The following is a 12,085-nucleotide window of genomic DNA, read 5'->3' on the forward strand; positions in this document are numbered from 1 at the left end:
GCTTTGTGTCTTTCACCGCCTCTATCAGGAGTTTGGACGTGGTGTCCACGATACCGCTGCCCCTGCTGGATCATCCAGCCGCATCAATGATGCAGTTGAAGTCTCTGGCAAGAACGATCGGTCTGGAGGACACCAGCTGTTTTGGGAGGTGCTGGAAGACCTCCATCCGCTCGTTCCTGAGGGTTGGGGCGTACACATTGATCAGTCGGAGCGGGGTGTTCTCGCAGACACTGGGGAAACACCTTGTAAGAGCATCAGGATACTAAAACGAGCACACACGATAGGCACGAAGGTCTTGCACAAGGGTGATGAGTCACTCTTTTCTATCAAAGCTGTCTTAATTTTATTTATAAATTTATTTTTTGATCTGGTATTTGTCTTTGTAGTGAAGTGAGGGTAAGACCAGTGAGTTTGGAGTGAAGGAAGGCAATCTGATGGTGGTCGCAAGAAGAGAGGTAAGGATTGTGGGACTGCTGGTGAATGGGGAATGGGAGGGCTGATTTAGTTGAAGTACTCCTCAATGAGCAGGAGTCATGATCCATGTCCTGACGGGATAACTCTTGTCACCCAATATCCAGTCGGTAACTTGGTGGCCTGGTTGGGATCGGAGATTGAAAAGGAGAAATATTAAAAAGAAATAAATTGATTAGGGAAAGCCAGCACGGATTTGTTAAAGGCAAATTGTGTTTAACTAACCTGATAGAGTTTTTTGATGAGTTAACAGACAGGATAGATGAGGGCAATGCAGTTGATGTGGTGAATATGGACTTTCAAAAGGCGTTTGATAAAGTGCCACATGGTAGACTTATCATCAAGATTGCGGCCCATGGAACAAAAGGGGCAGTAGCAACATGGATGCAGAATTGGCTAAGTGACAGGAAACAGACAGTAGTGGTGAACGGTTGTTTTTCGGACTGGAGGGAGGTGTACAGTGGTGTTCCCCAGTGGTCGTTGCTTGGACCACTACTTTTCTTGATACATATTAATGAATTGGACTTGGGTGTACAGGTTCAATTTCAAAATTTGCAGATGACACAAAATTTGGAAGGGTAGTAAACAGTGAGGAGGATAGTGATATACTTCAAGAGGATATAGACAGGCTGGTGGCATGGGCAGACACATGGCAGATGAAATTTAATGCAGAAAAATGCAAAGTGATACATTTCGGTCGAAAGAACGAGGCGAGGCAATATAAACTAGAGGGCACAATTCTAAAAGTGGTACAGGAACAGAGAGACCTGGGGGTTTATGTACACAAATCGTTGATGGTGGCAGGGCAGGTTGAGAAAGCGGTTCAAAAAGCATACAAGGTCCTGAGCTTTACAGAGGGATAGGGTACAAAAGTATGGAAGTCATGCTGAACCTTCATAAAACACTGGTTTGGCCACAACTGAAGTATTGTGTCCAGTTCTGGGCACCGCACTTTAGGAAAGATGTGAAGGCCTTAGAGAGGGTGCAGAAAAGATTTACTGGAATGATTCCAGGGATGAGGGACTTCAGTTACGTGGATAGACTGGAGAAGCTGGGATTGTTCTCCTTGGAACAGAGAAGGTTGCGAGGAGATTCGATAGAGGTATTCAAAATCATGAAGGGTCTAGACAGAGTAGATAGAGAGAAACTGTTCCCACTAGCAAAAGGGTCAGGAACCAGAGGACATAGATTTAAGGTGTTTGGCAAAAGAACCAAAGGTGACATGAGGAAAAACTTTTCTACACAGCGAGCGGTTAGGATCTGGAATGCACTGCCCGAGGGGGTGGTGGAGGCAGATTCAATCATGGCCTTCAAAAAGGAACTGGATAAGTACTTGAAAGGAAAAAAATTGCAGGGCTACAGGGATAGGGCGGGGGAGTGGGACTAGCTGGATTGCTCTTGCATAGAGCCGGCACGGACTCGATGGGCCGAATGGCCTCCTTCCGTGCTGTAACCTTTCTATGATTCTATGATTCTATGAAAGCAAACTGAGCAAAAGAGAATTGGTTAGATTCTTGAAGGGGTAAAATTTGCAGGGCTGTGGGGAAGGAGCAGGGGAGTGGGACCAATTGGATAGCTCTTTCAAAGAGCCGGAACAGACACGATGGGCTGAATGGCCTCCTTCTGTGCTGTATGATTCTATGGATAAAGGCAGCATAGAGGACTGGCGCAGGATGAAAGAGGCATGACTGCTGCCAGGATAGCATGCACGGACCTGCATGATGCGCTCTCTGTGGTCACATACCAACTGTACGTTGAGGAAGTGGAATCCCTTTTGATTGATAAAGATGCCAGGCTGGTGATAGGGAGCACGCAAGGCAATCTGTGTGCAGTCAATGGCACCCTGCATCCTGGGGAAGCCTGCCATGCATGTGAAACGTGGTGCTCTGTTGTCCTGATTCGCTCTGTCCAAAGGGAAGGAGATGTGTTTCTCCTGGTGTGGAGAGCCTTGCTGACCTGCCTGATACATCGGCATACTGCGGACTGATGTTGCTGAGGTTACCTGTTGCAGCCTGAGAAAGGAGCTCGTGGCATAAAAGTTCAGTGCAATGGTGACCTTGACAGCCACAGGCAGTGCTGTCCATGCCCTGGTTTGAGCCTGGAGTTGTGGCTACAGGAAGTCTCATAGCTCAGTGACAGCCTCCTTGGTAAAGCGAAGGCGCTTCATACACTGCACTTCAGTAAAGTTGATGTACGAGAATTGCTCCCTGAAGACCCGCTGTGGATATGGCCTCCTGTAGAGTGCCCATCTCCTCTTCCTCCCTATTCCAGCATCTTCTCCTGGCCTGTGATGTCTTCCTTGATGCTCCCTGCTCATCCTCCAGCCCCAAAGGCAGCCCAACCAGATCACCCATGTCTGCAATCAGACTGTTTGTGAGGCAAAGAGCAACAACAGAGCAAAAGCATCAAAACCACTCTCTCTCTGCAGACAAAATGAACTTTGCAGAATGATACAAGACAGCAAAATATACCCAGAAGTCAAGCAGTGGCCAGAAATACTAAACCAGCAACTAGCCTGTAAGTCGTGTATGATGCCTTTAGATAATGCTGGTGAAGGGCCCTTCCTGCTGGTTAGCGCCACGTTGGGCTCGCGGTGAAGTCAGCACATGGCGAGTGAAACACTGGGGTGTTCATGGAACACGGGTCCTACAAGAAGCGCTACAGTTGTATAAAGCTATGGTTTAAACTGCGTTTGGATTACTGTGTTCAGTTTTGGGCACTGCAGCTCAGGACGGATATATTGACCTTTGAGTGGGTGTAGTGCAGATTCACCAGACTGATAATGGGGCTAAAAAGGGTTAAATTATGAGGACAGGTTGCATAGACTTAGCTTGTATTTCCTTGAGTATTGAAGATTATGGGGTGATGTGACCGAGTTGTTTTGGAATGTTTTACTATGTTAAAGATACTATATAAATGCAAGTTGTTGTTATAAACAGTTATTCAGGGTTCGAAACCTTTCCATTTGTTCCATTAATTTTAAGTAGAAGGGTGTACCTGAATAAGTGCAAAGATTTCCTGCTGCAGTGCAGTTTCCTGGTTTGCCTGTATCAGCATGTGATGAACCAAGGTTTCAGGTTTAGTGTGAAGGAACTGGGAATATTTTGTGCGACCTGTTTATTTACCCCATATCAGAAAGCTTGAGATTAAAAGAAACGGCAAAAGCTGGAAATCTGAAATAAAAACAAAAAAAATCCAGGAACACACATCCAGCTACTGGGCGTCTCTAAACAGAGGTACCCAGTGTCAATGACAAAATGTGGCATGGATCGATCACAAAACTGGAAGGGATGTATACAGCTCCCTTCAAGGTTAACTAAAAGAATGAAAGAAATACATTCTTTCAGTTAACCTTGAAGGGTAGCCATTGTTGTAATTTAGGAAACGCACAGCCAATTTGTACACATAAAATCATATAATTGTCACAGCACAGAAGGAGGCCATTTGGCCCACCGAGCCTGTGCCAGCTCTTTGTAAGAGCAATCCAGTTGGTCCCATTCCCCCGCTCTTTCCCCAAAACCCAGCAATTTTTTTCTCTTCAAATATTTATCCAATTCCTTTTTGAAAGCCACAATTGAATCTGCATCCACCACCCTTTCAGGTAGCGCATTCCAGATCATAACTACTTGCTGCGTAAAATAGTTTTTCCTCATGTCGCCTTTGGTTCTTTTGCCAATCACCTTAAATCTGTGTCCTCTGGTTCTCGACACTTCACAGCAAGCTCCCACAAACAACAACGTGATACTGACCAGAACATTTGTTGTAGTGTTGTTGGTTGAAGGATAAATATTGGCTAGGACACCAGAGAGAACTCCCCTGCTCTTCTTCCAACAGTGCCATGGGATCTTTTACATCCACCTGAGAGGGCAGACAGGGCCTCGGTTTAACGCCTTATCTGACAGATAGCACTTCTGTCAGTGAAGCACTCCCTCAATCAGCCTGGTTTTGTGCTCAAGTCTCTGGAGTGGGATTTGAACCTATAGCCTTCTAACTCAGAGGCGAAATGTGTTACCAACTGAGCCACGGTTGCCGCTGCTACATAGTAAACATTGTCAGCAATGATGGGGTTACCAAGTGTGAGCTGGCGACGGGATTTCCTCAATGTAGAAATGTCTTAAAATCCAGATTGGGGCCTTCTTCTTATGGCACAGACCTTCCCTAGTGTTGGGCGAGCAACGAGAGTTTTTAACACCTGGGGCCAGGAAAAGTGACCTAACCTTCGATGGCATCCATTTACATTGAACCCACCCCAGTATAATTGGGGAACCTTAGAAAACCACGTCCCGAGGAGGTTCTCTACTAACCAGATGGCAGCGATGCTGCTGTAGTCATTAAAGACTGGACTGTAATATAAAGGGAAAAAAAGAAATGGCGATGTCAGCAGTGTCCTTGTTGCAATCTTATTGGAGTCTGCTTCATCAGATATGTGTTCCCAGCGTTTTTAGCTTTTATTTCAGATTTCCAGCATTATGCCGTTTCTTTTAATCTCAAATATGGGGAGAACAGGTCACACAAATTATTCCCAGTTCCTTCACTCGGACACTGATCCTGAAACCTTGGTTCACCACATGCTGATACAGGCAAACCAGGAAACAGCATAGCAGCAGGAAATCTTTGCACTCATTCAAATACACCCTTTTACTTAAAATTAATGCAACAAATGGAAAGGTTTTGAACCCTGATTAACTGCCATCTGTTTACAACAACAACAACTTGCATTTATATAGCGCCTTTAACATAGTAAAACGTCCTAAGGCCCTTCACAGAAGCGTGATCAGACATAATTTGACACCAAACTCATAAGGAGATATTAGGACAGGTGATCAAAAGCTTGGTCAAAGAGGTCGGTTTTATGGAGTACCTTAAAGGAGAATAGCAAGGTAGAGAGGCAGAGAGGTTTATAGAAGGAATTCCAGAACTTAGGGTCTAGACAGCGGAAGGCACATCTGTCAGTGGTGGGGCAAAGGAAATCGGGAATGCACAAGAGGCTAGAATTGGAGGAACGCAGAGATCTCGGAGGGTTGCAGGACTGGTGGAGGTTACAGAGATAGGGAGGGGCGAGGCCATGGACGGATTTGAAAACGAAGATGAGAATTTTAAAACTGAGGCGTTGCCAGACCAGGAGTCAGTGTAGGTCAGCGAGCACAGGGGTGGTGGGTGAACGGGACTTGGTGCGAGTTAGGATACGGGCAGCAGAGTTTTGGATGAGCTAAAATTTATGGAGAAACTAGAATAGCAGCTGTAAGATAAAGCTGAACTTTACAGTACAGATTGTACAGTGTCTCTGTTGTAATCCTGATTGTTTTGGATTAACAATATTTATAACATTTCAAATGAATCATAATGTTATTATTATTGTTATGAACTATTTTCCACTGGTTTGTAAGGAGGGCATCAATTTAAGATCATCATCAGATAAATGAAGGGAGAGATAGGGAGAAATATTTTTGAGCAGCGGGTTGTTAGGACATGGAATACCCGAACTGAAATAGTTCGGGTATTCCATGTGCCTGAGGAAGGAGAAAATCTCCGAAAGCTTGTGAATTTAAAATAAAATTGCTGGACTATAACTTGGTGTTGTAAAATTGTTTACAATTGAAATAGTGGGGGAAGCAGAATCCATATTGGGCCAGATTTTGCTGTCAAAATAATGGTGAGGCTAATGGTGCTCACTGTTATTTATGCGCAAATGGTGCAGCAACTTCAGGCGTGGGGCAGATGCGCGGTAAACTCAAATATTCAAAAGTTGCCTTCCGAGTTGCGTTGCTCTGACATTAGCTTTGCGAAAACGGCATCTTGCTGTCTGCCTCACCATTGAAATAGTATTGAACAGCGTGAAGTTGCTGTATTTGTGCGGTAGATATGAACTAAACTCGCCACAGAAATTTCTTGTCAAGTCATTTCAAGTCGAAGCACCTTTTAAGGACATGATAAGCGTTAATTACTGCCAATCAACCTCTCTGGCACTGAAAATTAACTGTTACAAATGTGGAGTCTCATTCCTTTAGGTTTTAATTGTTGGAGATTTTTAAAATGTCAAATTTAACATTTAATTTTTTAAAAAAATTCCTTTCGATTTCTTTTTTTCTCTCTCTTAATCTGATCTTTCTTTCCCTCTCTTTATTTCTCTTTCTGTTCCTGATTTGACATTAAATTCACCCACTCTAATTTACATAGGAACATAGGAACAGGAGTCAGCCGTTCAGCCCCTCGTGCCTGCTCCGCCATTTGATAAGATCATGGCTGATCTGTGATCCAACTCCATATACCTGCCTTTGGCCCATATCCCTTAATACCTTTGGTTGCCAAAAAGCTATCTATCTCAGATTTAAATTTAGCAATTGAGCTAGTATCAATTGCCGTTTGCGGAACAGCGTTTCAAACTTCTACCACCCTTTGTGTGTAGAAATGTTTTCTAATCTCGCTCCTGAAAGGTCTGGCTCTAATTTTTAGACTGTGCCCCCTACTCCTAGAATCCCCAACCAGCGGAAATAGTTTCTCTCTATCCACCCTATCTGTTCCCCTTAATATCTTATAAACTTCGATCAGATCACCCCTTAACCTTCGAAACTCCAGAGAATACAACCCCAATTTGTGTAATCTCTCCGCGTAACGTAACCCTTGAAGTCCGGGTATCATTCTAGTAAACCTACGCTGCACTCCCTCCAAGGCCATTATATCCTTCCGAAGGTGCGGTGCCCAGAAATGCTCACAGTACTCCAGGTGCGGTCTAACCAGGGTTTTGTATAGCTGCAGCATAACTTCTGCCCCATTGTACTCCAGTCCTCTAGATATAAAGGCCAGCATTCCATTAGCCTTATTGATTATTTTCTGCACCTGTTCATGACACTTCAATGATCTATGTACCTGAACCCCTAAGTCCCTTTGGACATCCACTGTTTTTAACCTGTTACCATTTAGAAAGTACCCTGTTCTATCCTTTTTTGATCCAAAGTGGATGACCTCACATTTGTCTACATTGAATTCCATTTGCCACAGGTTTGCCCATTCACCTAATCTATCAATTGTAATTTTATGTTTTCATCTACACTGCTGACAATGCCACCAATCTTTGTGTCATCGGCAACCTTAGATATGAGACTTTCTGTGCCTTCATCTAAGTCGTTAATAAATATTGTGAATAATTGAGGCCCCAAGACAGATCCCTGCGGGACTCCACTAGTCACATCCTGCCAATGTGAGTACCTACCCATTATCCCTACTCTCTGTCGCCTTTCGCTCAACCAATTTCCTAACCAAGTCCGTACTTTTCCCTCGATTCCATTGGCTTCTAACTTAGCTAACAGTCTCTTATGTGGGACCTTATCAAATGCCTTCTGGAAGTCCATATAAATAACATCCATTGACATTCCCCTGTCTACTACTTTAGTCACTTCTTCAAAAAATTCAATCAGGTTTGTCAGGCATGACCTACCTTTCACAAATCCATGCTGGCTCTCTCTGATTAACTGAAAATTCTTGAGGTGTTCAGTCACCCTATCCTTAATTATAGACTCCAGCAATTTCCCCACAACAGATGTTAGGCTAACTGGTCTATAATTCCCCGGTTTCCCTCTCTCTCCTTTCTTAAAAAGCGGAGTGACATGTGCAATTTTCCAATCTAGAGGGACAGTTCCTGAATCTAGAGAACTTTGAAAGATGATAGTTAGGGCATCTGCAATGTGCTCACCTACTTCCTTTAAAACCCTGGGATGGAAACCATCTGGTCCTGGGGATTTGTCACTCTTTAGTGCTATTATTTTCTTCATTACTGTTGCTTTACTTATGTTAATTTTATCGAGTCCCTGTCCCCGATTCGATATTAGTTTTCTCAGGATTTCCGGCATGCTATCCTTTTTTTCCACTGTAAATACGCAAAGTAATTATTCAACATGTCCGCCATTTCCCCATTGTCAATGACAATATCCCCACTTTCAGTTTTTGAGGGGCCAACACTGCTCCTGACCACCCTCTTTTTCCTAATATAACTATAAAAGTTCTTCGTATTGGTTTTGATATCCCTTGCAAGTTTCTTTTCATACTCTCTTTTTGTCGCTCTTACTATCTGTTTTGTGACCCTTTGTTGATCTTTGTATCTTTCCCATTAGCCAGGATCTGTGCCATTTTTTGCCTTTTTGTATGTCCTTTCCTTATGTCTTATACTGTTCATTACCTCTTCAGTTGTCCAGGGCTGTTTTTTTTTGGCAAGTAGAGTTCTTGCCCCTCAGGGGTATAAACCGGTTCTGTATCTCGTTAAATGTTTCTTTAAACATTTCCCACTGATCATCAGTCGTTTTACCCATTAACAGATTTGCCCAGTTTACTGTGGACAGTCTCTGCCTCATCCCATTGAAGTCGGCCTTACCCAAGTCTAGGATCGTAGCAGCTGATTCACTTTTTTCCCTTTCAAACATTACATTGAACTTGATCATGTTATGATCACTATTTTATAGATGTTCAGGCACAGTTAAGCCGTTAACTAAATCTGGTTCATTACTCATTACTAAATCTACTATGGCTTGCCCCCTTGTTGCCTCCAGGACATACTGCTGTAGAAAACTATCCCGAACACACTCAAGAAATTCACTACCTTTCTGACAGTTGCTAGTCTGCTTTTCCCAATCTACGTGAAGGTTAAAGTCCCCCATTAAGACCACTATGCCTTTGTTACACGCTTGTCTAATCTCTGCATTTATACAATCTAGCACTTCAGAGCTGCTGCCAGGGGTCCTATACACAACTCCCACTATAGTCTTAGATCCTTTCCTATTTCTCAATTCAACCAATAAGGTCTCTGTTGGCTGCTTACCCCTCGTTATATCCTCCTTTATCATTGAAGTGATTTCATCTCTAATCACTAAGGCTGCTCCTCCCCCTCTTCCATTTTTTCTATCTCTCCTGTAGACCTTATAACCTGGTATATTTAGTTCCCAATCCTGACCATCCTGCAGCCAAGTCTCAGTAATAGCTATCATGTCATAAGAACATAAGAACATAAGAAATTGGAGCAGGAGTAGGCCAATCGGCCCCTCGAGCCTGCTCCGCCATTCAATAAGATCATGGCTGATCTGATCCCAACCACAAATCTAAAGAACACAAGAAGTCGGAGCAGGACCCGGCCACACAGCCCCTGGGCCCTCTCCGCCACCCACAGGGCATTGACCGATCCGAACTCAGCTTCATGTCCAATTTCCTGCCCGCTCCCCATAACTCCTAATTCCCTTTACTTCTAGGAAACTGTCTATTTCTGTTTTAAATTTATCTAATGATGTAGCTTCCACAGCTTCCTGGGGCAGCAAATTCCACTGACCTACCACCCTCTGAGTGAAGAAGTTTCTCCTCATCTCAGTTTTGAAAGAGCAGCCCCTTATTCTAAGATTATGCCCCCTAGTTCTAGTTTCACCCATCTTTGGGAACATCCTTACTGCATCCACCCGATCAAGACCCTTCACAATCTTATATGTTTCAATAAGATCGCCTCTCATTCTTCTGAACTCCAATGAGTAGAGTCCCAATCTACTCAACCTCTCCTCATATGTCCGCCCCCTCATCCCCGGGATTAACCGAGTGAACCTTCTTTGTACTGCCTCGAGAGCAAGTATGTCTTTTCTTAAGTATGGAGACCAAAACTGTATGCAGTATTCCAGGTGCGGTCTCACCAATACCTTATATAACTTCAGCAATACCTCCCTGTTTTTATATTCTATCCCCCTAGCAATAAAAGCCAACATTCCGTTGGCTTTCTTGATCACCTGCTGCACCTGCATACCAACTTTTTGATTTTCTTGCACTAGGACCCCCAGATCCCTTTGTACTGCAGTACTTTCCAGTCTCTCGCCATTAAGAAAATAACTTGCTCTCTGATTTTTCCTGCCAAAGTGCATAACCTCACATTTTCCAATATTATATTGCATCTGCCAAATCTCCGCCCACTCACCCAGCCTGTCTATATCCCCTTGCAGGTTTTTTATGTCCTCCTCACTCTCTACTTTCCCTCCCATCTTTGTATCATCTGCAAATTTTGATATGTTGCACTCGGTCCCCTCCTCCAAATCGTTAATATAGATTGTAAAGAGTTGGGGACCCAGCACCGACCCCTGTGGAACACCACTGGTTACTGGTTGCCAGTCCGAAAATGAACCATTTATCCCAACTCTCTGCTTCCTGTTCGATAACCAATCCTCCACCCATGCCAGAATATTACCCCCAATCCCGTGATTTTTTATCTTAAGTAATAATCTTTTATGTGGCACCTTGTCGAATGCCTTCTGGAAGTCTAAATACACTATGTCCACTGGTTCCCCTTTATCCACCCTATACGTTATATCCTCGAAGAACTCAAGCAAATTTGTCAGACATGACTTCCCCTTCATAAAGCCATGCTGACTTTGTCCTATTAAATTATGCTTATCTAAATGTTCCGTTACTGTCTCCTTAATAATAGACTCCAAAATTTTACCCACCACAGATGTTAAGCTAACTGGCCTTCAATTTGAATTTGAACCTGTAGTTCATTTAATTTATTCCTTATACTCCGTGCATTTGTATATAGAACTCTTAGTTGGGCCACACACCCTAGCCTGACCTTCAGCTTTGATGCTGGGTTAATCGCCTTATGCCTTCTAGTTTTTACTTTATCTGTAGTGTCTAAAGTACACTTTCTTTCTGCTGCTCTACGCTTTTCCCTTTCACTTGTTCTTGAACAACTGTTTGTACTATTTGTATTGTAAATTTCCCCAGGGTCTTCCCCTCTCTTGCCGCTTTCAACTTTACTTCCTTCTGTCTCCCCGCTCAGGTTCCCATCCCCCTGCCACTCCAGTTCAAACCTTCCCCAACAGCACTAGCAAACACCCCCGCGAGGACATTGGTCCCGGTCCTGCTCGGGTGTAACCCGTCACGCTTGTACAGGTCCCACCTTCCCCAGAACTGGTCCCAATGTCCCAGGAATCTAAATCCCTCCCTCCTACACCATCTCTGCAGCCACGCATTCATCCTGTCTATTCTCCTGTTCCTATACTCACTAGCACGTGGCACTGGTAGTAATCCTGAGATCACTACCTTTGAGGTCCTGCTTTTTAATTTATCTCCTAAGTCGTTGGTACCGATATGGACCACGACTATGGCTGTTCACCCTCCCCCTCTAGAATGCCCTGCAGCCGTTCCGTGACCTCCTTAACCCTAGCACCAGGGAGGCAACATACCACCCTGGAGTCACGTTTGCGGCCGCAGAACCGCCTATCAGTTCCCCTTACAATTGAATCCCCTATCACTATAGCCCTGCCACTCTTATTCCTCCCCTCCTGTGCAGCAGAGCCACCCGTGGTGCCATGAACTTGGCTTTTGCTGCTTTCCCCTGATAAGTCATCTCCCCCAACATTATGCAAAGCGGTATATCTGTTTGAGAGGGAGATGGCCCCAGGGAACTCCTGCTCTACCTGCCTAGTCCTATTACTCTGCCTGGCGGTCACCCATTTCCTTTCTGCCTGCATAATCTTTACCTGCGGTGTGATCACCTCACTGAACGTGCTATCCACGATAGTCTCAGTATCGCGATGCTCCACAGTGAATCCATCTGCAGCTCCAGCTCTGAAATGCGGTATGCTGGTAGTTGCAG

Source organism: Heptranchias perlo, unplaced genomic scaffold (assembly GCF_035084215.1).
Source record: "Heptranchias perlo isolate sHepPer1 unplaced genomic scaffold, sHepPer1.hap1 HAP1_SCAFFOLD_88, whole genome shotgun sequence".
NCBI classification, from domain to species: domain Eukaryota; kingdom Metazoa; phylum Chordata; class Chondrichthyes; order Hexanchiformes; family Hexanchidae; genus Heptranchias; species Heptranchias perlo.